Source organism: Schistocerca cancellata, chromosome 6 (assembly GCF_023864275.1).
Source record: "Schistocerca cancellata isolate TAMUIC-IGC-003103 chromosome 6, iqSchCanc2.1, whole genome shotgun sequence".
NCBI classification, from domain to species: domain Eukaryota; kingdom Metazoa; phylum Arthropoda; class Insecta; order Orthoptera; family Acrididae; genus Schistocerca; species Schistocerca cancellata.
Window position 1 is genome coordinate 574,829,911 of NC_064631.1, and position 27,924 is coordinate 574,857,834.

At 38.9% G+C, this 27,924-nt stretch overlaps 1 protein-coding gene across 2 annotated transcripts in view; it reads left to right on the forward strand.

Annotated features, from left to right (window-relative positions):
* Positions 1 to 27,924, forward strand: part of LOC126190679 (gamma-tubulin complex component 6) — a 253,518-nt gene that overhangs the window by 80,016 nt on the left and 145,578 nt on the right. The gene's annotated exons all lie outside the window — the stretch shown is intronic.

Consider the following 27,924-nt stretch of genomic DNA (forward strand, 5'->3'; position numbering starts at 1 on the left):
AGTGGGTGTCCAATATTCAAGGGATGGGCAGTGAGCTGTAATAAAATTGTATTAGCTCATTGTGGGTACTTACATGTAATACATTTTACTCAAAATAAAACTACCGAAGATCCCATCATGATATCATTGTAGTGAATGCAACATTTGATGTAGCTTACATAAGAATATGGAAGGATCTTGCATTCATTTGTAAAACCCTAATTTAGTTTCAAAGGAATCAAGATGAATCGCAAGTATATGGAAAACTTGATTATATATGTTACACAGGAGTACTCTTGTTGTGTCTTATTTCTATTAATACAGCCATATTTTATATAGTCATGCAGGAATCTCACTTTTCAAGATAAATGTTAATTAAGTTACATTCAACAGATATAAAAACATGTATGTATACTGAAAAGGGTTAGAAGAAAGGTAACATCTATCTTATCCTGAGTGAAAACTACATAAGAAACTAAAGCTGATTAAATCAGGAGTTTAAGAACGCGAGTATAAAATACACAGCGAGAAATCAACAGCTTTTTAGTACGTTAAGGTCAGTGAAACAGTGAAGACAGTGGATGAATAACAGTTTCCTAATTATACACTGATCAACCAGAGCATTATGATCACCTACTTAATAGCCGGTATGTCCACCTTCGGCACAGATAATAGTGGTGACAAGCCATGGCATGGACGCAATGAGGCCTCAATAGGTTGCTGAAGGGAGTTGGCACCACATCTGCACACACAAGTCACGAAATTCCAGGGAGGGGATGGGCTGGTGGGGGGTGCTGAGCCCTGATGCCATGTTCAGTCACATCACAAATTTGTTTTGATTGGGCTCAGATCTGGTGAATTGGGTGGCCAGCACATCAATTGGAACTCATCACTGTGTTCCTCGAACCACTCCATCATGCTTCTGGCCTTGTAACACAGTGCATTTTCATGTTAAAAATGCCACTGTCATCAGGAAACATAATGGTCTTGAAAGGATGTACATGGTCTGCAACCAGTGTACGATACTCTCTGGCCATTATGGTACCTTGCATGAGCTCCACTGGACCCATGGACGCCCACATGAATGTTCCCCAGAGCATCATGGAACCACTGCCAGCTTGTCTTTGTCTTGCATTACAGGTGTCAAGGAGCTGTTCCCCTAGAAGATGGTACGCTCCCTCCCATAATTATTCTCAACTACTGCTTCCATTTCATGTTCTTCGGCTCTTATAACTGCAGTCTGGTTTCTGTACAAGTTGTTCAATATTAGTGCAATTGTTAATATTTATGACACAGGGGATGACAAAAATATGGAAACATCAAAAGCACAATGGTGTAGGAAAACTGTTGGCATTCAAAACACCTTCCAGTCATCTCAGAATGGATAAATACAAGTTCTGTATGGTTTTCAAGGTCATCTAGTACCATTCTTCCTTCCAAACAGTGGCAAGTTCACATAATAATGATGGGGGTGGATAGTGATCATGCACCATTCTCGCCAAAGTAGACCACGGCTCAAAAATACTGTGGTGTGATGACTGCGGAGCCAAGGTAGCTCAGCCATTCATCCTTGGGCTCACAAAACCAAACCTGGACAATGCAGGCTGTGTGAACAGCAGCCCTTCACCTATTACATAGCATCACCATTGAGGAACAAATATTTTACCACTGGCTAGACCTATTAGCGAAAATGGTCACATAATCCTTGGCAGTAATACAATCCTGCTGTGTAACAATGGAGCCCACGGAATACTACGTTACTGCTGTCCAAATCATCATTGAACCTATGCCATTTTTCACTCTTGACAGCGAGCAGTCTGCATCGTAAGCTTGGGATGGCAAATGGCAGACATAAACTCAGCCAGAAGTTGGAAGTAATGTGAAACAAGACTTATCTGACTGAATGACTTTTTCCCATTGCTCCAGGATCACTTTGATGATGATGATGTTTGGTTTGTGGGGCGCTCAACTGCGTGGTTATCAGCGCCCGTACAATTTCCCAACCTTTGCTCAGTCCAATTTCGCCACTTTCCTGAATGATGATGAAATGATGAGGACAACACAAACACCCAGTCATCTCGAGGCAGGTGAAAATCCCTGACCCCGCCGGGAATCGAACCCGGGACCCCGTGCTCGGGAAGCGAGAACACTACCGCGAGACCACGAGCGGCGGACATGCTCCAGGATCACTTTTTCCTCTTATGGGCATTTACAAGTGTGGCTTTGGAATTCTAGCTTGTCCTGCAATTCCCTACTTATGGAGCTCCATTCATTTTGTTTTGGTGCTGACAGGGTTGGTGAGTGCAGTAATCAGTTCTTCAGTGACATTCACAGCTTTTGTCCTCTTATTTTTTTGTCACAGTCCTCTGCAATGACTCGCAGTCACTCAGCACGCACTGTCATTCACATTGTGACTTAGCAGATGGTTGTTTTCCACTTTTCCTGTATGCAGTACGAATCTTCAATATGTTGTCTCTTGAAACACCAAACATTTATGCAACCTTGGTTGCAAAAGAAACCACCATATGAGCACCAACAAATTACCCTCATTTGAATTCACTTGTGATGTAATGAACTCACAGTTACACAGAAGACTGTTCTGACTGCAAATGACACTATCTTTGTATTGAAGGCACTGCACAGGGGCCATTTGTCATCAAATACAGTGGCGCCAGCGGCAGACTTGGCTAGCATCTGCATTTATGTTCAAGCATATATTTCTCACAGGGTTTCCATATTTTTGTCCAGCCCCTGTAGCTTCCTGTTCAAGAGAGTGCTTGATCCTGAAGTCCTCTGTAAAGATAGTGTTTTCCTCTCTACCAGATTCTCTGTATGTGTTCCTTGTATTGTTTCTCTCTCTCTCTTCTGCCGCTTTATATCCTTTCTACGTCTTTTGTTTTGTGCTTTTGAATTTGACTGTGTTGATGATATTCCTGTTCTTTTCCCAATATTTTTGATCGCCTGTTGTCTTTCCTAGTTGTCTGAAGTCATCTTAAACTTACTTGATCCACTCTGTTTTCCCTTGTCTGAATCGATACCTTTGAAAATATTTCTTGCTTCTCATTATTAGAATGAGTCCACAAAATGTGAATCTTCTTTTTGTGTATGTGTCCATGATTCTGTCTTTACCTGAATGTGTTCATGACTCAGTCTCTGTTTTTCTGTATTTTTGATGTTGTTCCCTTAATCAAAATTCCTTCTCTATTTATTGGGCTGAAAAGCATATTTTTCTATGGGTTTTACATCCTCAGCATCAACAGCCAGAGGCTGTGGTCGTGTGTGTGTGTGTGTGTGTGTGTGTGTGTGTGTTTGTCTGTTTCTGACAAAAGGCCTTGTTGGCCGAAAGATCACTTTCTGACCGTCTTTCTATTGTGCCTATCTGCAGCATCCCACTATAGTAAGTACAGGGTGTTTCAAAAATGACCGGTATATTTGAAACGGCAATAAAAACTAAACGAGCAGCGATAGAAATACACCGTTTGTTGCAATATGCTTGGGACAACAGTACATTTTCAAGCGGACAAACTTTCGAAATTACAGTAGTTACAATTTTCAACAACAGATGGCGCTGCAAGTGATGTGAAAGATATAGAAGACAACGCAGTCTGTGGGTGCGACATTCTGTACATCGTCTTTCTGCTGTAAGCGTGTGCTGTTCACAACGTGCAAGTGTGCTGTAGACAACATGGTTTATTCCTTAGAACAGAGGATTTTTCTGGTGTTGGAATTCCACCGCCTAGAACACAGTGTTGTTGCAACAAGACAAAGTTTTCAACGGAGGTTTAATGTAACCAAAGGACCGAAAAGCGATACAATAAAGGATCTGTTTGAAAAAATTTCAACGGACTGGGAACGTGACGGATGCACGTGCTGGAAAGGTAGGGCGACCGCGTACGGCAACCACAGAGGGCAACGCGCAGCTAGTGCAGCAGGTGATCCAGCAGCGGCCTCGGGTTTCCATTCGCCGTGTTGCAGCTGCGGTCCAGATGACGCCAACGTCCACGTATCATCTCATGCGCCAGAGTTTACACCTCTATCCATACAAAATTCAAACGCGGCAACCCCTCAGCGCCGCTACCATTGCTGCACGAGAGACATTCGCTAACGATATAGTGCACAGGATTGATGATGGCGATATGCATGTGGGCAGCATTTGGTTTACTGACGAAGCTTATTTTTACCTGGACGGCTTCATCAGTAAACAGAACTGGCGCATATGGGGAACCGAAAAGCCCCATGTTGCAGTCCCATCGTCCCTGCATCCTCAAAAAGTACTGGTGTGGGCCGCCATTTCGTCCAAAGGAATCATTGGCCCATTTTTCAGATCCGAAACGATTACTGCATCACGCTATCTGGAGATTCTTCGTGAATTTGTGGCGGTACAAACTGCCTTAGACGACACTGCGAACACCTCGTGGTTTATGCAAGATGGTGCCCGGCCACATCGCACGGCCGACGTCTTTAATTTCCTGAATGAATATTTCGATGATCGTGTGATTGCTTTGGGCTATCCGAAACATACAGGAGGCGGCATGGATTGGCCTCCCTATTCGCCAGACATGAACCCCTGTGACTTCTTTCTGTGGGGACACTTGAAAGACCAGGTGTACCGCCAGAATCCAGAAACAATTGAACAGCTGAAGCAGTACATCTCATCTGCATGGGAAGCCATTCCGCCAGACACGTTGTCAAAGGTTTCGGGTAATTTCATTCAGAGACTATGCCATATTATTGCTACGCATGGTGGATATGTGGAAAATATCGTACTATAGAGTTTCCCAGACTGCAGCGCCATCTGTTGTTGAAAATTGTTACTACTGTAATTTCGAAAGTTTGTCTGCCTGAAAATGTACTGTTGTCCCAAGCATATTGCAACAAACGGTGTATTTCTATCACTGCTTGTTTAGTTTTTATTGCCGTTTCAAATATACCGGTCATTTTTGAAACACCCTGTAGCAACTATCCTTTTCATAATATTGTTACATTCCATCCTAGATTTTCCATTGTTTGGTATTTAGATGTAGTGATTCCAATTGAGCTTGCATGCCTTTTGAAATTTTTCTGGTTCTTTTCTGATTAACCTATAAGTTAATCTCTTATGGATGAATAATTTGTCCTAAGTATTTGAAATGAGTGGCCTGTGTACTGCCCCAAAGTATGCCTCGGTGTTTCTCTCTCTCTCTCTCTCTCTCTCTCTCCCTCTCTCCCCCCCCCCCCTCCCTCTCTCCCTCCCCCACCCCCCTCACTGTTGAAAGCTCTACATAAAATTTTTTATATGTGTAAGCAGCCAACTTGTGGTTAATTATAGCCCAACAGTCATGACCAACCTATTTTTTTACTTAAGACCGCTCCTTTTTGAGCAAAATATTGCTTATGTAAGTACTACCATTGCAGTGTTTACATTATGCATACGACCATTAGTATTTTTTTGAATTATCCTCATTTATATCATTTTATATGTTTTAAGTACCGTAAAATGAGGTTAATCTGATCAGGTGGCATCAATCCAATTATTTACCGGTTTTTCCACATTTGGATAACTGAGTGTAGCATTTTAACAATTACATTGCAGCTGACCATTGTCGTGAATTCTTGACTAATCTATCAACAATAGTGGCATGTTGGAGTGCGCACAACCAGCAAGTCCCATTGTCAGTAGGCGTGTGATTCTTGTGCTACACTCATGTAGTCAACACAACAGTGTGAAAACTTCTGCTGGTGCCTGTTACTTCCGAAGTATAACTGGTAAGTTGCAATATTATTGCTTGCATATGAACGTCTTAAGTGATAAAGTTTCATTTATTCTTTCATTGGTAATACTGCTTAGTCGCCATGCAGACCTAATTACAAAACTGCATTTTTGTAGCGTGAATCCAATCATGCGAATATACCAAAAGATTCTGGGACCAACAAGGAAATATAACTACAAACCAGAATTTCTTTGAAATGGGGTGAAAGTTGTCAAATCAGGAAAATTAAGCATCTGGAAAGCTTCAGAGCAATACGCAGTTCCATATACCACATTAAATGATGAACTCAAGGAAAGGTACAAATACACAATAGGCAACCAACCAGCATTAACCAATAGTGAGGAAAAAAGCCTGGTTGAAGGATTATTGTGGGATTATTGTGTTGTGCAAAATGGTGGTTTCCTATGAGGAATAATGGTGTTAGGTACATGTATAGGCACTTCTCAGTCGAGCAGGGAGGATTGAAAAAAGATTTCGTGGCAGTCGACTTGGGCACGAGTGGGTAAAATCTTTTCTGTTTGAAATAAAGAACTAACAGTTAGAATAAGCGAAAAAGTGAAGAGGGCAAAGGCAGCAGTTACCCGAGAAGCAGTGACTGAGTATTTTAAAAACCTGATCTTGAATGGTGTCCCTCCACCCAACATTATGAACTATGACGAAACAAACTTTTGTGACGATCCTGGACAAGTGAAAGTAATAGTGAAGCTAGGCACAAGACATCCTGAAAGGATAGTGGATAGTTCTAAGTCAAGTATCAGTGTGATGATAACAGCAGCCGCCAAAGGCTTTTTCCTCCCACCATACACAGTTTATAAGGCAAAACACCTGTATGATACTTGGACTGAAGGGGGCATAACTGGTGCAGGTTATAATAGGAATCAAAGTAGTTGGTTTGACCTAACAATGTTTGGATCATAGTTTGTTGAAATGGTCCTGCCTTGTGCCTGGCAATTAGAGGGACCTAAAGTGATTATACGTGACAGTCTGTCGAGCCATCTGTCATATAACGTGATTAAACTGTGCCAGGAACAGGACATTAAATTTGTGCTTCTACCACCTAATTCTACTTATTTGTGCAGCCACTTGATGTGGCCTTTTTTAGACCTTTAAAACTTGCTTGGAGAAATGTGCTAGATGATTGGAAAAGGAAGAAAAGAGGATGGTGCCAAAATCATAATTTCCTAGGTCGTTGAAAAAAAAACTTTGAAAATACGGCTATCACATTCAAATCAAATGTAATATCTGAGTTCAGAAAAGCAGGAATTTTTCTTTCTGTCCTGACAAGGTCATTTCACAGGTTTGGGAAGCAACTGATAATAATGCACATGACACCAGCTCATCAGAAGTTTCTTGGGCAGCAGCCTTCAAAATGCAATTGAAACAGGTTCATTCTAATGAAACAAAAGGAAAACCGTGCTTGGCGCGTTAACTCTAGGAAAAGGAATTGTTACCAGTGACTTAATGAAAATGATAGTGACAGAACATCTAACAGTGATCTAGAACAGCATGAGTCAAATGAAAATGAAGAAATGGACAAGGAGAAAGATAAAGATTGGCATGAATATAAAGAAGATGATTTCCCCATAGTAAAATTTCCTATGAAAAAGGGTTCAGGTTTTTTTATTGGTAAAATTTAAAGTATCTCTAATGAAACCTATGAAATGACATTTCTGAGACAGAAAGTTCTTGATGGTAAGTTTATTTTGTCTTTCCAGAAACTGACAATGCAACTGAGGCAGAAAGAGCCCACATTATCTACATCTACATCTACATAATTACTCTGCAATTCACATTTAAGTGCTTGGTAGAGGGTTCATCGAACCACAATCATACTACCGGTATCCCTCTACCATTCCACTCCCGAACAGCGCACGGGAAAAACGAGCACCTAAACCTTTCTGTTCAAGCTCTGATTTCTCTTATTTTATTTTGATGATCATTCCTACCTGTGTGGGTTGGGCTCAACAAAATATTTTTGCGTTCGGAAGAGGAAGTTGGTGACTGAAATTTCGTAAATAGATCTCGCCGCGACAAAAAACGTCTTTGCTTTAATGACTTCCATCCCAACTTGTGTGTCATATCTGCCACACTCTCCCCCCTATTACGTGATAATACAAAACGAGCTGCCCTTCTTTGCATCCCTTCGATGTCCTCCAGAAGACGAGCTAAATTTATTTTTTAAGGGATAGATGATTCTGATATTGAGCAAATACTTTTCACATTGTTTATGACATACAATAACTAAAAATTAGTATTTGTTTGTCAATTTTTGTAAATGCAAGTGTTTTTATAGCAGAAATGTCAAGTTTAATGTGCTTGTAAAATTTGTTTAGTCCAGAAATTGTAAAATTTTATTGAAAATACAGCAGTATAGTTTTTAAAAAATGAAAATAGTGATTGGATTCACTCCACTGGAAGCCTGATTCCTTTCCTGCATACAAAATACAATGGTGATTGTATTTGCCCCAACTGAGGAGGTAAAACCATTCATTAATCAACTTAAAATAATAACTGCAATTATAAACTAAAAATAACGTAATACATGAATATATCATTATCAAGGTTGTAAAATTAAGATACTGAATTTTTATTCCAGTGTCACAACAGTAAATATAAGAATTTTTTTAAAAAAACTGCTGTTTTTGATCAGATTCATCTCATTTTATGGTATAAAAGAGACCATGGAAACACCAGGGAGGAAAATCAACAATTTAGGAAAAGATAGACTGCTAATTACATCAAAGATGACACATTAATTGCAGACAGGCACAACTGAAAGACTCCTACACAGAGCTTTCAGTCACAGCCTTCATCAGAAAAAGAGAAACATGCACCAATAATACACACAAGCAAACACACCTCACGCATAACTGCCAACTCCGGCAGCTCAGGCCAGAATGCATCCTTGCCTGTCATCAAAATGTAGCAATAATCCAGCAATGTACCCTCCCTAGTCTATTTTGTTTTCTTTTTCTTTACTGAACTTTGTTATTAACTTGTATCTGACTGTGTGTTTTTAGATTTTTTTTTCTGAATATGAGTTCATAATTAGTCTGATATCAATATGTAAATTCATGCTTTTCCTGCCCCTGACTTTTATAGTTATTAGTGCTACCTTATAGCCTTTCTTTTGAAGGGGGTAGAAATATATTCTTTTTATTTTTTATTCTTTCTGGTTAGTATTAAGTCTAACTAGAAAAATAAGGTCAAAGTTATATTTTAATGCAGTAATGCACTTTTGAATTTATTTTTCTTTTGAAGTATACACTCACTGTCTTTGAGCTCCGCCGGCCGGGGTGGCCGAGCGGTTCTAGGCACTACAGTCTGGAACCGCGCGACCACTACGGTCGCAGGTTCGAATCCTGCCTCGGGCATGGATATGTGTGATGTCCTTAGGTTAGTTAGGTTTAAGTAGTTCCAAGTTCTAGGAAACTGATGACCTCAGAAGTTAAGTCCCATAGTGCTCAGAGCCATTTGAACCGTTTTGAGCTCCACTGTGCTCCCCAGTGATATTAACTTGGCCTTCCTATAAAAAAAAAATGTTATTGCCACTGCCACTTTAGTACTATCAATTACAAATTTCATTAACTGATGTCATCCACTTCAGGTGGTAGTATCTGCCTGACAATATTCATTGCAAGTAACTTGTTACAGTAGTTTGTGGTTATTCAAAGCAACGCTTTCATAAAATTGCAAATATTACTGTTCCTTATTATTCCATAGCTCCTCAGTAGCAGCAGAAAAAAGGAACATTGTGTATTCTAGATTGAGTTTGCTATTAGTGAAACAACATGATGGCCTGAACTGTCTGGCAAACCATGTTTCTGAAATGAAGCACTCTCAGCTGCATATGAACTTTTACAGGAACATAACAGATTTCTCATTATGATAAAATCTGACCCTATCTTAATAATCCATGCTCATAACAATCAATGTGAAGTACTCACACATCAGTAAGACATGCTTTTAACATTTCAGTTTCTCAACTGGTCAATTTGAAGTATGACGCCATGATGTTGTGGGTAGCTGTATTTTAGTTTGAGATGGTTGAGTTCCCCTCCTTCCCATACCAGTACTTACTGTTTTACGTACATACGAGTACTTTATATTGGTTCTCATGAGTGTGGTTTATTAAGATAGTATCAGTTTTTATCATAATGCCGATTGTACATTTCCTACTCTGTAGGTAGGTGTACACTGGAAGATGTTATTTGAAATCACGTATTTGGTCATGTCCCTGTAAAGGTTTGTCCACAGCTGAAAGTGATTTATTTCAGAAACATGGATTACTTCAGGTGCAGTTGCCCTCAACAGAAAACTATTTATTCACCGTTAAGCTCTGCATTTGTATCTTTCTCTGTAATCAGTTCAACTAACTGCTATCCTTCCAACACAGAAAAGAATCAGTGTCCTCTCTCAAAGGTTAAGATTCTGCCAGTGCATACTTACCTTAAACCGGATAATGTTTGAAAATCTAGCAACCAAAGACTATTCCTACTCAAACAGCTGCATCAATGATTTAGGACATTATTGACTCAAAGATCAGTAGTTGAACTCTCCAATTTTACTCAACCAATGCTTCCCTTACCATATTTTATGGACTATAAGACGCACTTTTTTCTTCAAAAAATTGCCTCTCAAAATTCAGATTCGTCTTATACTCGAAATTAATATAAGTATGTCCGGTATTTAAAGTTCCCACCAGTCTTTAACTATGGGCATATACTCAATGCTGCAGGAAACCTGTCTCCATCTGGCAACAATGGATGCAATTGGCAGCAGCTGTGCACTGATGCACCAAACATGAGTTGCAGGGATTCACAACCTTGCAAACACTGTCTCCCTCCTATCCTGCCATCAAAACCTAGAACGCTATCTAGCCTATGTTGCCTCATTGAAGTTTACTGTGCCAGTGAACTTGAATTGAAAGTGATTTGCATTATTAGTAACAGTACAACATTTTTGTTACTGGTTAGTTTCATAAAAGAAAATAAGAAAAGATATTCACATGATGTGGGCTATAAATTGAAAGTAATAGCATATGCATAATGCATAATAACATAGAAACAGAGCAGCTGAGCGGTATTTCAGCCCTCACTAACAGAAAAAACCGTTTGCGATTGGCGGGCTAGTAAAGAAGAACTGAAAAAAATGAGGAAGACTAAATGTGCAAATAGAGGATTGAATGCAAAATGGCCAAATCTAGAAGATGACCTATTGAAATAGATTCAAGGATACTTTCAAAATGGCATTGGAATTAATACAAAAATGATTCAAATACATGCTCTGAAGCTGACACTGCAGTGGAACTTAACAGACTTTAAGGGTGGAGTTGGCTGGTGCTACAGGTTTATGGAGCATCATAGACTTAGCATGTCAACCAAAACCAAAATATCTCAGAAAATGCCGCAAGAGCATGAATAGAAATATACCTTTCCATCACTTTATTATTCAGCATTTGGGAATAAGCCAAAGTAGCGAATATGGACGGAACTCCTCTGTCATTTGATGTGCAGAGTAACAGAACTGTTGCCATGAAAGGTGCTAAAACTATAACTATAAAAACAAGTGGACATGAAAACAGCACTACACTGTTGTTCTTACATGTTGTGTTGACAGTACTAAACTTAATCCAGTTATAATTTTCAAGTGCAAAACAATGCCTAAACCTTTTGAAATATTGCCACGTGTTGTTTTTCACATACATGACAAGGATTCGATGGGCAAGGCTGGTATGAAATTATGGATTAACAGAGTGTGGGAGAGAAGGAAAGGTGCTTTATTGAAAAAGAGTTCTCTTATTATGCTAGATCAGTTTAGTAGCCATTTGAAAAATTCTGTAAAAGAGAAATTGGGACAAGGAAATACAGAACTTGCTGTTATTCTAATTCACAGTTTGTAACCTCTTGATGTCTCGATAAATAAACCGTTTAAATGTATATGAGAGAGGAATGGAATAAATGGATAATGGGTAAAACCCAACATGAATTTACACCGAAGGAAGCTTTAAAATGAAGTGCAATCAAACAAGTGTGTTAGTGGATGAAACATTCATAGTCTAGAGTAAGAGAAGACATTATTGTTAAATATTTCAAGAAGTGTGTTATAATTAACACTCTCACTGGCAGTGAAGACCATCTTATACATGAAGAGGACAATGAAGTAGAAGAAGAAAGTTCAGATGAAAATTTTCAGGAATATTAAAGGTCAGTTCAGTTTTATAAACTAAGATTATTTTTAACCTGGCTTTGCAATGTAATTATAAAAATGTTATTTTTTTTAAAAAAGAAATTGCTTAATAATTAAGGTGCGTCTTATAGTCCCTAGTGTCTCATATTCCATAAAATATGGTATCCTGTATTATGATAGTAACAATTAATCATTTTTTTCTGAAAAACTTAGGAATGGATCTGAAAAACTCTTGTAGTTGGAACTGTGGCCACAGCAGATGGTACTCAATCAGCTTCAATAAGCTTACTTCCTTGTAACAGTGTAAGTGACTTTACATTGCCAACTCACCCATCTAGTCACTTCCTGATCAAAACTTCAACTGAACTCTAAACCATTCTCAACCAGTGCCTGAACTATAAAAGAAACAAAGGAACAGCACTGTTAACACTTCTAACAGTAGTCTTATCATATATAGTGGCTGTATAGTGGGTAGCTTTGATCCCAGGGGAATCCATTAACATCCATGAAGCATGTACGCTACTTCCATTTCCTCAGTGTCTCCCTTCCATATATTTCTCTACAACATTATCATTGAATTTTATTTGTTGAAAGTGTGTGTGTGTGTGTGTGTGTGTGTGTGTGTGTGTGTGTGTGTGTGTGTGTGTTTGTTTGTTTGTTTGTTTGTGTGATGCCAAATACTCAATTTTGTCCCATCACAGTTGTTATTGTGGGAATATTGTCCTATGACAATCGTTACCATGCAATTTTTTATGCAATTTTTTGTTTCACAGATGCCAGGTATTTCATGTTGAACCTGTTTTAATTTTTGTATAGCAATTTTGATTCTTTATCATTTTTTCCTGTCCTTTTTTCAAGGATGGTGTCAAATAGTAATGGTGAGAGTCTGTTCCTTCCACTGTCTTTGGTTTTGCTCTCAAATGGCTAAGAAATTTTGCTAATGAACTTTATTTTAGAAATAGTGTTAGATGATGTTTCCCTGTATGGCCTCCAGTCTTTCTGTTGATGCCAAATTCCTTTTTTGTGCCGAAGAGTTCCTGTCTGAGTGTGGGATCAAATGCCTTCTTGGAGACTGTGAAGTTGACCATTGTTTTTCTGGTACTTCTCATTTAATGAGTTGTCTTAAGACTCCAAGACACTAATTTAGTGCTAGAAGTGTGAAAATGGTGAAATCCACCATTTTGAAACAACAACAACAACAAAAACAAAAACAACAGCTCTTTTGCCATAAAACTGAAATTCTGTGACATATATTTATTTTCATCATAGACTGTTCTGTAGGAAATACAGACCTCTAGCTGTACTTATAGCTTATATTTCTCTCTGTATAGGTAGAACAATGGCAGCAATCATTTTGACCACTTAACATTTCTTTATGCACCCATGCTGGCTGAGTGTGCCACAAATGATCAAGTGTATTCCATATAAGTGTGTCCTGATGCCACAGTGTACACTTCTAAACCAATTACTGCATCTTGCTGTACATTAAGAGCTTGATTGTGATTAAGTGGCAATCCGTGTATTGAAAATTACTTGTAAGCTAGTGGTAAGGAAGTAATGAAATGTTTAGAACATTGGCAGTGAGTTTGAGAGCAAGGGTCTGATGGAAGTGAAACTGAATTTTTTGTGGGCCATTTGAAATTTGTTAATGATGGGACAGAGTGGGAGACGTTGCATCAGGTCTTGAGTGCATGTGGAAGACAACAAAAGCATAAAGTTTAACAATATACTAAAACTCATAAAACTATGCACAGAGGGAGAAGTGTATAGGCAACTTGGAACCAACATATGTTTCTCTCTTTCTGACTGCGCGGTCTGAGGTGCCTTGAAATGGTCTTTGCGGCTCCCCTCCGTCGGAGATTTGAGTCCTCTCGTGGGCATGGTGTGTGTGTTGCCCTTAGTGTAAGTTAGTTTAAGTTTAAGTAGTATGTAAGCTTGTGGACTGATGACCTCAGCAGTTTGGTCCCATAGGCTCTTACCACAAATTTCCAAATTTTACCCTCCACCATAAATTATCTCTTTCTGAACTAGATGTATTAATTGCAATTTTTTTATGCTCATGGCTTTTTTGTGCCCATGGAATCAATTTTGATAACTTGATTTCAGAAAATGAGGAACCAGGTATTTTTTTCCCTTACAATGTTAGCAGATTGAGTGACATCAAATTTTATGCATTAATATCAATGAACAGAGATCAGTGGGACTGAAAACAGACATGTTAGCTTTGGTGTTTGGACTTGTTTCACTAAAAATTGTTACCATCAGAACAGAACATTGCAGTTGATAGACAGCTCACCCCCCTACCCCCACCCCCACCCCCACCCCCACCCCCATCCCCACCCCCCTTCCAGATCCAGATGTAGAGTTACACAATACATGGCTTCTAAGCCAGACACACTTAGCATCAAATTTTGGTTAACAGTGGATGTAGAGAACATGTATCTGTGCAACTGATTTCCATACCTGGTAAAGGATAAACATCAACCAGAGATCAAATTGTTTACTAATTAGTAGTCATGAAGCTTAAGGCAAGTTCTTAAAAGTCAAAAGAATGTGACAGGAGATAAATTGCTCACATTTTTACACTTCGCCAAAACTTTGAAAGGAAAAGATGTTAAAAGCACAATTATATAAAACTCCTGGGATGAAGTATGAAGACAAAGCTTGTCTATTTATCAAGCCAAACAATGAAATAAAATTGTTCTCAATCTCAATAAGCTTCATTCAAGTGTAGAAATTAGGAATGGTTCAAAATGTCTTCCAGATTTTATATAATTGTGTAATAAATTAGCGTAAGGACATACAGAACCTCAAGGCTTTAATATGTTCAGTGAAAGCAACTTCATGGAGGTGACCAGTAGGGAAGTGTTTCACAATATATTGAACTTAACCAGAAGGTTTTGCAGAATCTAGTGAAGAACTACAACACAACTGTATGAATAATATGCTACAGAAGTACTGCCTGTAATCAGTACTGGGCCAAATAATGAAGATGAACCAGTGAGTAAGAACTGTGGCTGTCATCCAAGTGTCAAAATGCAAGAAAAAGATTATCGATGTAGGTTACACGTGTAAGAAATCTGTGTGTGGAAAAAGTACAAAAGTAATTTGAAGCAATGCATAGTTTGTGTTCAGGACTCATGAATATAAGAAAACATGAATTTACCTTCTAATGTATTCTTATCCCAAGATGAATGTGCGGGGATAGCGACCTCTACATGAGAATCGAATATCTCTGGCTGGGGCGGAGTGGACAGTCTTTGGACAGAGTAAAAGGAAAGACAGTGTGTTCTGTACTAATGCTTGAGATGGACATAGGTAAAGTTGCTCTTGTGAATGAAGTACATATTACTTTAACCACACCGAATATAATTGGATGTAATTTCTGCTGTAACATGGCAAACTCTGCCTAGACTGGTGACCATGTGTCTGTCACGAAATGTGCATTAAGTTCACTACTCCACATTAATATGGTCCATTGTATTACATTGCAGCAGTGTGACCATTACACGTAGTCCATCGTGCCAACAGGATTACAGTGCAGAATGTGCAGTGTCATTATGCAAACACAGTAATGAAAGCTGTGTGCATTGACTATTTGCTCCTCTTGCCCACAGACAGTACTGGCCTAACTACCTCTCAACAGTGCTCGTCAACAATGAATCTGCTCTTGGATTTTGATATCTGTGCTACCACAGACAGTGCTTTTAACCAACAAAATTTGCAACATCATTTTCTACATCTACATCTACATTTATACTCTGCAAGCCACCCAACGGTGTGTGGTGGAGGGCATTTTACGTGCCACTGTCATTACCTCCCTTTTCTGTTCCAGTCACATATGGTTCGCGGGAAGGACGACTGTCTGAAAGCCTCCGTGCGCGCTCGAATCTCTCTAATTTTACATTCGTGATCTCCTCGGGAGGTATAAGTAGGGGGAAGCAATATATTCAATACCTCATCCAGAAACGCATCCTCTCGAAACCTGGACAGCAAGCTACACCGCGATGCAGAGGGCCTCTCTTGCAGAGGCTGCCACTTGAGTTTGCTAAACGTCTCCGTAATGCTATCATGTTTACCAAATAACCCTGTGACGAAACGCGCCGCTCTTCTTTGGATCTTCTCTATCTCCTCCATCAACCCGATCTGGTACGGATCCCACACTGATGAGCAATACTCAAGTATAGGTCGAACGAGTGTTTTGTAAGCCACCTCCTTTGTTGATGGACTACATTTTCTAAGGACTCTCCCAATGAATCTCAACCTGGTACCCGCCTTACCAACAATTAATTTTATGTGATCATTCCACTTCAAATCGTTCCACACGCATACTCCCAGATATTTTACAGAAGTAACTGCTACCAGTGTTTGTTCCGCTATCATATAATCATACAATAAAGGATCCTTCTTTCTATGTATTTGCAATACATTACATTTATCTATGTTAAGGGTCAGTTGCCACGCCCTGCACCAAGTGCCTATCCGCTGCAGATCTTCCTACATTTCGCTACAATTTTCTAATGCTGCAACTTCTCTGTATACTACAGCATCATCCGCGAAAAGCCGCATGGAACTTCCGACACTATCTTCTAGGTCATTTATATATATTGTGAAAAGCAATGGTCCCATAACACTCCCCTGTGGCACGCCAGAGGTTACCTTAACGTCTGTAGACGTCTCTCCATTGATAACAACATGCTGTGTTCTGTTTGCTAAAAACTCTTCAATCCAGCCACACAGCTGGTCTGATATTCCATAGGCTCTTACTTTGTTTATCAGGCGACAGTGCAGAACTGTATCGAATGCCTTCCGGATGTCAAGGAAAATAGCATCTACCTGGGAGCCTGTATCTAATATTTTCTGGGTCTCATGAACAAATAAAGCAAGTTGGGTCTCACACGATCGCTGTTTCCGGAATCCTTGTTGATTCCTACAGAGTAGATTCTGGGTTTCCAAAAACGACATGATACATGAGCAAAAAACATGTTCTAAAATTCTACAACAGATCGACGTCAGAGATATAGGTCTATAGTTTTGCGCATCTGCTCGACGACCCTTCTTGAAGACTGGGACTACCTGTGCTCTTTTCCAATCATTTTGAACCTTCCATTCCTCTAGAGACTTGCGGCACACGGCTGTTAGAAGGGGGGCAAGTTCTTTTGCGTACTCTGTGTAGAATTGAATTGGTATCCCGTCAGGTCCAGTGGACTTTCCTCTGTTGAGTGATTCCAGTTGCTTTTCTATTCCTTGGACACTTATTTCGATGTCAGCCATTTTTTCGTTTGTGCGAGGATTTAGAGAAGGAACTGCCGTGCGGTCTTCCTCTGTGAAACAGCTTTGGAAAAAGGTGTTTAGTATTTCAGCTTTACGCATATCATCCTCTGTTTCAATGCCATCATCATCCCAGAGTGTCTGGATATGCTGTTTCGAGCCACTTACTGATTTAATGTAAGACCAAAACTTCCTAGGATTTTCTGTCAAGTTGGTACATAGAATTTTACTTTCGAATTCACTGAACACTTCACGCATAGCCCTCCTTACGCTAACTTTGACATCGTTTAGCTTCTGTTTGTCTGAGAGTTTTTGGCTGCGTTTAAACTTTTAATGTCACTTTAGTGTCTACAGTACCTTGCATGCCCTGAATTGAATATGAGCAACCGCTTACCATGTCATCACAACCAGTTCTGTACCATGAGTAATTGGCAGCCACGTTGTCTCCTTTGCCGAACAATATAACAGTTATCTCTTTAGCCTCACGCTGAGGTTCACCTCACACCTCAAAGTATCACAGTTCGACCCCACTCAACCAGCTCTGTTGTTTGCAACAGTGGACAGCATTTTCAAAGCAACTGGAATTTTAGAAGATGATTCAGAATACATTAATTTGCTCTGCTATCTGGTGGAACTGATCACACTAGTTAGCAGTCTTACCCTGTTGCCACCACACGCAAACAAGTACAGCACAGCAAAGACTGTTCTCTTGCAGAGACTTTCATGAACCCTGGAACAACAGCTGCAGAGATTATCTACGAGCAGCGTCTCCATGACAACTCACCCTCACAACTTTGACATCACTTCTGCGTAACTGTTGATCACACTCTCATGCTGGATACAACCTTATGGACCCTACGGATCATTAAGATACCGACTGAGTTGCAACTAGTGATGATCGCACATTAGTCTGAATCTCTAGAAAAACATCTTACGCTGGTAGATCACATGTCCTTATTGATACGCCATCGGAATATATTAAACAGACAGAAAGATGCCACTCTGTGCAGCTCCACACTAACCGTGTCTCATGTGCCACCAGTTACCATCTAAGCCAGCTCAATACAACATGAGGCTGATGTCACAGCTCCCTGGCAGCTGATGACACACCATCACACACTCATCTTGTGTGCACCGTGGAGCAACAGCCTGCTGTCCCAACCAGCCCATGGCTGTTGACATGCTGGTTCCATAGTTAGTCTGGACATGTCGTTCCCAGATGTCATACTCCTTGCAAGTTCCTAAATGACGTCAGGGGATCTAAATAGATGCTTCAGCCTACCCCATCTGCACATAGCAAAAACTCACGTTGTTCCCATAATAATTATGCAAGGATGCTTTGTCCTACCTGGCTTCGCTACTCAACATAACTTTTTAATGAATATGGGCTCCGACATCAGTTCCTTATCGTACAACAGCACTCTTGCTTCACTTGGCAAACAACTCACAGATATCAGTGTACAGCACTATTGCACCATTCACCTGTTGATGTCAGTGAACCAATCATCACCATGGACTTCCTACAATTCTCCCAGCTCTTATCTGACATAGTACGAGAGGCACTGGTTCTGATGTATCTGAAATTCCCTTTATGGTTGGCGGTTGTGAGTAACAATTATGTATAGGCTTCCCAAAGTCGATTTCCTCAGGAAGATTCACAGGAGACGTTTGCTGAAACAGTGTACAATTATTTGCAGTTATTCTCATATTTGTTTCTAGTTAGCCACCCTTGAAGCACAAACTGAGTAGCTGATATCCTGTGAGAGTTTCTGTATACTTATACTTATTATTATTATTATTATTATTATTATTATTATTATTATTAGAACATGAGCATTTCATATTACTAAATGTGGGGTACTCTTCCTCCAAGTTTAGATCACTAATTTAGACAAAGATGGTGGGGCTTGTCTCATAGGTAAATAGTTCAAATTCTGGTAATGGATTAAATGTTCATCATTAGTGTTTGGCTAGCAGAGGTAGGAAATATGGTATCTTAAAGTTCCAAATCACTAGACTATGTAATAATTTTGTGGATTAAATTGTGAACTTCTTTGTCTCTCAGCGCACCTTTGGTGCTGTATTAGAGAAGAAGGCTGTATGTATCTGTATGGACTCACCATGATATCTTACATGAAACAGTTGAACATCAGGAACAACATTCACAATTTGGAAAGCAATGTTGTCTTGTGAGCTGTGAACCAAGAAAATCTTTCATTTTTCAGTGGCTAAACCATGGTAGAACTGTTCAGACAACAGTGCCAATCTTGAATTTACAGAAAAGTATTGTTGAGTCATTCTGCAGTGGCAGGTGTATTGAAATGAACCTTCATGACAAAGTAAAACTGTTGGATGCTGGTACCTGAATCAGGATTTGTACATCTTTTCAAAAAGTCGAACTGCTGGAGTACTGTTCGCAGGGAGCACATATTAGGATACAAGCTGATGTCACAATAAACTTTTAATCTACCATTAAGACTTATTCTACTTTTATTACCTTGTTATAAGTTGCTTCATAGTTTGCTGTCTCAATAGATATGGAGAGGAAACTGTTCCTCATTGTTTACAGTATTATTTTATTTTGCAAATCTTGTCCTATTTGCATCATCTTGTCTCTTCCCTCAACCTATTAACTCCCTTTCAGTGAACATACACTGACATGTTTAATGTGATAGAGAAGTAAAGAAGAGAGGGACTATAGTCTATACTACTATATAAAGACAAGTTGCTGTATAACATTGTAATAAAAAGTCTCGAATTGCTTCAAATTTTACATGATGCTCTAATAAACATTTGGATAGATGTAGGCTATAATTTCATTAATACATGTATAAAATATAAACACATATTTAATAAAACATTCTTTCCAATAATCTCAAAAAGTTCTTAACCACTTTACTTAAATTTTTTACACATTATTCTAATAAGCATTCAGACAGACAGTGGCTGACTAATTTTTAAATCTGTGTCTATTAATATATGAATACAAAATGTTAAATGTTGTTACCATAAATCTCAAAAAGTACTTGATCAATTAACTTCAAATATTTACCTATAGAAATAGAGGCAACTCCTTTCAGTTTATTCTGTGCTACATCTATTCCAATGCCCCTCTTCACTTTAGTTTTCAGAATACTCTTAAATACAGTAGCTTGATGATGTGCTTGTTAATGATGCCTGTAGCACGGCATGGTAGAGTAGCTCCGTTCAGTGCAGTAGCCTGTGAAGCAGTCCGAGCCAGACAGGAAGCATGTCCAGATGTGGCTGCGCTTATATGTATCTGCGCAATGCTGAGAAAAAGTGTGGGTTCATTTTCTTTCTTACAGTCGGTTTTAACCATGATAGCAGGACTTGTAAACCATATATATTCTTTCCCTTTATGTATCGCTACCAAATCTGGCAATGATTCGGATTTGCTAAATATGTATGGGAACTGTATGTATGTTCTCCTTCTCTACTATCTCTCTGACCCCTTATTCTTGTAATCTTTCCCTCCTACACATCACTATTAGAATTTTCTGTCTTTGCACAAATTTTGAAATTTTCGAGAGGTGTAATATATACATGACTATCTTTTTACTTATCTTCATTATGTCGTCGTTGTTGTCATCGATAGCTCAAAGTCTTGTTGTGTCTAGGAGTACGTACTTCCTGCTGAAAATTTTGATTTAACGTTGCGGGTTCTTGTTGCACTAAATAACTGATGAAGATTTGCCTGTTGCTATAAATATCTTTTTATTTTAGCCTGTTCTTCTATACCACACTGACTTCACAATCTCCATTTTTGTCAAACTACAAATTACATTATTAGAAACAAGATTAGCAAAATACATCGCAAATTGGGCTACCTGTATCATTCGAACAGTTCCCTTCCCACTGATCAACTTAATCCTAATGTAAGAACATCCAAAATCTGAAACATCATCTTTGTTATTGGACACTACATGTAAAAGATCACTTTCAGTTTCATCAAATGCTACATCTATACTGTTTTTGCAAGATTTATCAACTTCATTGGTATCATAGCATTACTTTGGTTACTCATGTTGTCAGGTAAAGATTGAACACACTTAACAGGTTCCATAGCACAACCAACATCACTTACTACAGAAGGAACACAAACTATATTGCTGTCAAAATTTCATTTCCTACTTAGATATTCTTTTACTTAATTCCACCAATTTGGATACAGATTTTGACTAATTATGGCTAGGTTATTCCAGAATGCGTATTTGTCTGCGTTATCATCAATTTGGTCCCAAACAAATTTTTAAAAAAATTCACTTTTATTCTCTAAGCTTACAGATACCCACCTTTACTGTTTAGATCATTACTCTGCATGACATTAATGAAAAACTGCTTTGACTGGACTGGTATTCCATGACTCTCACTTACACCATCACATACAACACTTACCATACCTGTATTCACAAACAACCCTGCAACTTCATTACTCTTAAACACCACAAAAACCTGTTACTCATCATCATCATTATCATCATCATTTTTCTTCCAAAATTGCTTCATCAATAAAATCATCAACATCACAATTCTTATCACTATCAAAGTTACACACCTCACTTAGGTTCATTTACATCTACATCAAACATATCACCTATTTCAGATCCATTACATTTATTACCTGTTTTACATGTATCAATAACACTGTTTTCTGACCAGGAGAAGAAATCATTAGTACATACCACATCAAAATTCTCATTACTCTCACATTCTGGTTTGTGATTAGTATCTACATCATTGTAATTAACATAGCATTCCAAAAATTTTGATCAAAACATAAATGGGAAATCTGATATTCCTTCTGTTCAACTTCAGATAGCTATTATTAATACTATTAGTGTTGTCTAAATGTATCTGTAAATTGGAGGGTCCTGTACTTGTGTTTCTTCACCTCAAAGTAGTGGACCTTCATTGAGGCCGACCACCATTTCCCGAATAGTTGCCACTATGATTGTTTCTCCTATTAAATTGCCCATGGCTATCCACATTGTTCCTATTCTGCTGATGTTCATAGTTTTTTTCTCTATTACCATGTTGACCTTGATTGAAGTTACCACTATCTCTGTTTCTGTAGTTGTTACCATTGTGATCTCTATCATTTCAGTTGTTATGGTATGTGTTTCTTTCTAATGTCCTATCCAGCCTGTCTTCATGTTGTAAAAATTGTTCCAAACAGTCATCAGGTCCATGTACTAAATCCCACTGCGACGTCTCTGGTAATCTCCTTTTCAGTGCATCAACTAATATCATTTCGTCAAATGAGCTGTCAAGGTGTGCTAATCTCTTAAGTTGATTCTTACAAAATTCTTTCAGTGTACTGTCCCTATTCCTATAATTTGGACCATTCAGAAATTCACTTTTAATTCTCCCTTGTTCAGCTTCTGACCAAAATTTATTTAAAAAACTTTTTTTGAAACTTTGGTATGCCTCCCAATGACTTAAATTTATATTTACCCATGACAGAGCTGTGCCCTCAAGACATCTTTTAACAATTTAATCTTTTGGTCATCACTCATGCCTGACACAAAACTATCTCTACAGTGGTGCAGAAAATTCACTGCATGTAAGCTTTTGATTGGAATGTTGGACCACGCAATACCATTTTTTGAATACAGATTATTGTGATTGAAATTTTCCTAAACTACTAAACTTCTGTTCCATTTTTTCCTCTATGACCTTCTGTTGAGCCCTGACATCATTAACACTCATCTCCTGGTCTGAAGATTGTGCAACTAACTCATTTTCCAGTGCAATAAATTTGTTTTCTAATACATCAAGTTTTTCATTCACACTTTTTAATTCATGTGGCAACCCATATTTTAGCTCTGAAACCTGACTGCTAATTTGGTCTATTCGGTATTGTACCCTGCCCATTTTGTTGTTGTTGTTGTTTTTTTTTTTTTTTTTTTTTTTTTTTTTTTTTTTTTTTTTTTTTTTTTTCAGTTCATTTAATTGTCCTTGTAATGAAGTAAATTTTTCAGTTAACTGATCATTAACTGCACTAAATTTACTGTTGTTATATGTTTTTATTTCTATTAACTGATCATTAACTGCACTCAACTTTGCCAAAATCAACTTCATAATATCAGTTTTCACTGTTTCTTTGGTTTCTACACTTTCACTTGGTTCAAACATATCTAGGCTACATCCTACAGCTTTCACTTCATCACCACTACCCTCATCTGTATTCATTTTCCTAGCAATCACACAAGTCCACCAAGAATAATTAATTTCAAAAATGGTTTGTATTTATCTTTTCTGATGTCCTTTGTCATAGTTGTAAAGTCCTCTTTCAATTCATCTGGTCCATCATTGTTGATATTATACGAAATTCTCATCACTGTTGATACAGCTTTATTGGGCAGTTCTATGGTCTTCTTTTGTTGAGTAATTGGAGCTTCTGAAACTTTCTTTACATAAAAACTGCAAATTCACATATCCAAAATCCATTCTTCTTCTGCAACAGACAAAACTTCCGTATCAGTCAACAGATCACAACTGACGCCACCCTCTCACCCCCTCACACATCACTATTAGAATTCTCTGTCTTTGCATACATTTTGAAATTTTTGAGAGGTGTAAGATATACAAATGAATAACTTATTACGTATCTTCATTATCTCGTTGTTGTTGTCGATAGCTCAAAGCCTTGTGTGTCTAGGAGTACATTCTTGCTGCTGAAAATTTTGATTTAACGTTGTAGGTTCTTGTTGCACTAAATAACTGATGAAGATTTGCCTGTTGCTATTTATACCTCTTTATTTTATCCCATTCTGCTATACCACACTGACTTCACAGTCTCCATTTTTGTCAAACCGCAAATTACATTATTAGAGACAAGATTAGCAAAATACATGCGCTTCCATCTGAGGCATGCCCACTACTACTTACATTCCACAACACACACAATTTCCAAAGAATTTACAAAGCAAAAGAATTTACAAAACATGGGAGATTGTGCAATTAAGCCAGAAATTTTGCTCTTTCCCCATCTCTCTGTGATTTTGATCCTCGATTGAGAACTGAAGTTGCTTAAAACAAATGGGTAAATCGGTTGGTATCATTGGTACATGGAGTATAAGAAAGATCTCTCCAGCTGTTAGATCTGTGAGAATATCACAGTATTTTGTATGGGTTTTATCTGTGAATGGACACTTTTACAGAATTTCAGAGAATTCAGTTTCCATAGTAGTGTTCTAATCATAAGCCAATAAACATTAAAAACAACTTTCCTGTTTTCTGTTAAAACCAGCTGTGAAGAATAAAATGAAATAGTGCATTGTTGTGTATACACATTTTGTTTCAAATTACAAATAAGGGAAAGAATACATATATAAGAAGCAGCTTGTCTAATGGTCTAAATGCCTTGATATCATAGATAAAACTTGCTCAGAGAAAGAAAACTGAACTGCACACTTTCACAGAACAGCATTTTCTTTCTGCCATTCAGTTTTAAAGAAAACTTGTTTATTGTTGTTTTAAAAAATATACAGCCTATGTCAGTCTGGATGTTTATTAGAGTATTGTGTAACACTTTAAAGTAAATTGGTCAAGAACTTTTTGAGATTTTTTCTAACTTTAATTGCCTGTTACATATATTCGTATCAATAGTGTGAAGAGGGTAGTTGCAACTCACCATACAGCAGAGCTGCTGAGTCGCAGATAGGCAAAACAAAATACGCTTTCAGCCAACAAGGCCTTTGTGAAAAATAGAACCCCCCCCCCCACACACACACACAAATGCAACTCACACACACATGACCACACTCTCTGGCAGCTGAAGCCAGACTACGAGGGGCTGCAGCAGTGCATGGGAGAGGAAACTGACTGGTGGTAAGGAGGAGGCTGGAACGGGGAGAGGGACGGATAGCAGGATAGGGACGGAGGATGGTGAAGTGCTGCTTGCTAACCTGCAGGAACAAGGTGGAGAGAGGGTAGGGCACTAGGTGCAGTCAGGAGGTTAGACGGAGGGTGGAGGAGAGGGGCAGGGGTAGCGGAAAAGGAGAGAAATAAAAAGACTGGCTGCGTTGGTGGAATAGAGGGCTGTGTAGTGCAGGTATCATAACAGGGAAGGGGGTGAATGGGTGAGGACAGTGACTAACGTAGGTTGAGGACAGGAGAGTTATGGGAACTTAGGATATATTGCAGGGAGAGTTCCCATCTGCACATTTCAGAAAAGCTAGTGTTGGTGGGAAGGATCCATGTGGCACAGGCTGTGAAGCAGTCGTTAAATGAAGAATTTAGTGTTGAGTGCCATGCTCGGCAACAGCATGGTCCAGTTGTTTCGTGGTCACAAATTGTCAGTGGCCATTCATGTGGACAGACAGCTTGTTGGTAGTCAAGCACACGTAGAATGCAGCACAGTGGTTGCAGCTTAGCTTGCAGATCACATGACTGGGTTCACAGGTAACCCTGCCTTTGATGGGATAGGTGATGTTTGTGACTGAACTGGAGTAGATGGTCATAGGAAGATGTATGGGACAGGTCTTGCATCTAGGTCTATAACAGGAATATGAGCCATGAGGTAAGGAGTTGGGAGAAGGGGTAGTATAGGGATGGACAAGTATATTGCGTAGATTCGGTGGACGGTGGAATACCACTGCTGGAGGGATGGGAAGAATAGTGGGCAGGTCATTTCTCATTACGGGGCATGACAAGAGGTAATTGAAACCCTAGTCGAGAATATAATTCAGTTGATCTAGTCCTGGGTGGTACTGAGTTATGAGGGGAATGCTCCTCTGTGGCTGGATGGTGAGACTTTGGTAGGTGGTGGGTGACTGGAAAGATAAGGCACAGGAGATTTCTTTTTGTACAAGGTTGGAAGGATAATTACGATCTGTAAACGCCTCAATAAGACCCGTGCTATATTTAAAGAGGGATCACTCGTCACTGCAGATGCGATGGCCATGGGTGGGTAGGCCACATGGAAGAGACTTCTTGGTATGGAATGGGTGGCAGCTGCCGAAGTGGAGGTATTGCTGGTGGTTAGTGGGTTTGTTATGGACAGAGGTGCTGATCTAGCCATCTTTGTGGTGGAGGTCAACATCTAGGAAGATGGCTTGTTGGGTAAAGCAGGATCAGGTAAAGTGAATGGGGGAGAAGCTGTTGAGGTTCTTGAGGAATGTTGATAGGGTTTCCTCACCCTTGATCCAGATGGCAAAGATGTCATCAGTGAATCTGAACCAGGTGAGGGGTTTAGAATTCTGGGTGTTTAGGAAGGATTCCTCTAGATGGTCCATGAATAGGTTGGCACTGGATGGTGCCATGCATGTGCCCATAGCTGTACCCTGGATTTATTTGCAGGTCATGCCTTCAAAGGAAAATTAATTGTGGATATTCATATTATATTCATATATTATTTGACCATCCCAATTTTATTACAGTATTGTTTGAAAATTTGAAGAAACTTGGTGTATAACTTTTTGAAGTTTTCCTAGCAACATTTCCCCTTTATGTATTATATATAGATATATATTTACATTTCATATCCATTAAAAATATGTAGCATATGCCCATCTGTCTGTCTGAATGTTTAGTAGAGTATTGTTTAAAAATTTGAAGTAAATCAGTCAAGATTTTTTTTGAGATTTTTCGTAGCAATGTTAAACGGTGACTTGTATGTGTACAGTAGTATAGATACATTTACATGCATTAACAAATATCGCCTAGTCTGTCCAAGCAGTTATTGCAATACTGTGTAAAAATTTGAAATAAATTGCTCAAGAACTTTTTATAGCATACATTTTTAAAAATACATAGCCTATGTGTGCCTGAACGTTTATTAGAGTATAATGTAAATATGTGACGTAATTCGCTCAAGAACTTTTGGAGGGTTTTGGTAACAACATTAAATTATAATTTGACATTATATAGTAGTTGGCTGATCAACAAAGACAGAGTGTGATTTTTTTCCTATAGCTTCTGTGATAGTTTCCTGTCTGTACCATCAATATTTGAAAAGAGCAGGTTTTTGTGTGTAATGTCCATAGGCAACAGCACTATCAGATCGGTAGGTTGGTGGTAATGTTCTATTTTGTAGATGCACTTTACATTTTGCTTACCAAACAGTGGAGGTGACACGAGAGCAGCTGTATGCCACAATAAAATTATATGTTCATTTACACTGAAACTCACAAAAAGCTGCAGCATGCATACAGTGAAGATGCACTGTTTTGTGCAATAGTGTTTAGGTGGTTCAAGGACTTTGAAGGAGGACGAATTGTCTGTGTTAAGGAAGGTGTGCCTAGTGTTTTGGTTTCTGCTGTGGCTGAAATCAGCATTAACAAAACTGCTGTGATCATCCATTAGGACCGATGGATAACATTACTTAACACCACAGAAGTGTTAAGAATTTCATGTGGCAATGTCTTTACGATTAAGCATGGTCATTTCCATATTACCTGTGCTTATGCCTGATGGGTGCCATGTCTTTTGACTCCAAACAAAAGCCTGTGTGAATGGAGACAAGCTTTGAGTGCTGTGCCTCTTTGCTGATGTAGGAGATGGGTTTCTGAAATCTGTTATCACGGGTGATGAGTCATGGTTCCATCATTATGATCCTGAAGGAAAACAAGCCAGCACAGTATGGAAATTGCCAAGTTCTCCAGTACCGAAAAAGACAAAAGTTGTTCCATCTGCAGGGAAGTGACGGTCATCACATTTTTTGACTGTCGTCTAATGATTTACCAGCATGCAGTTCTCCCCTGCACTACTG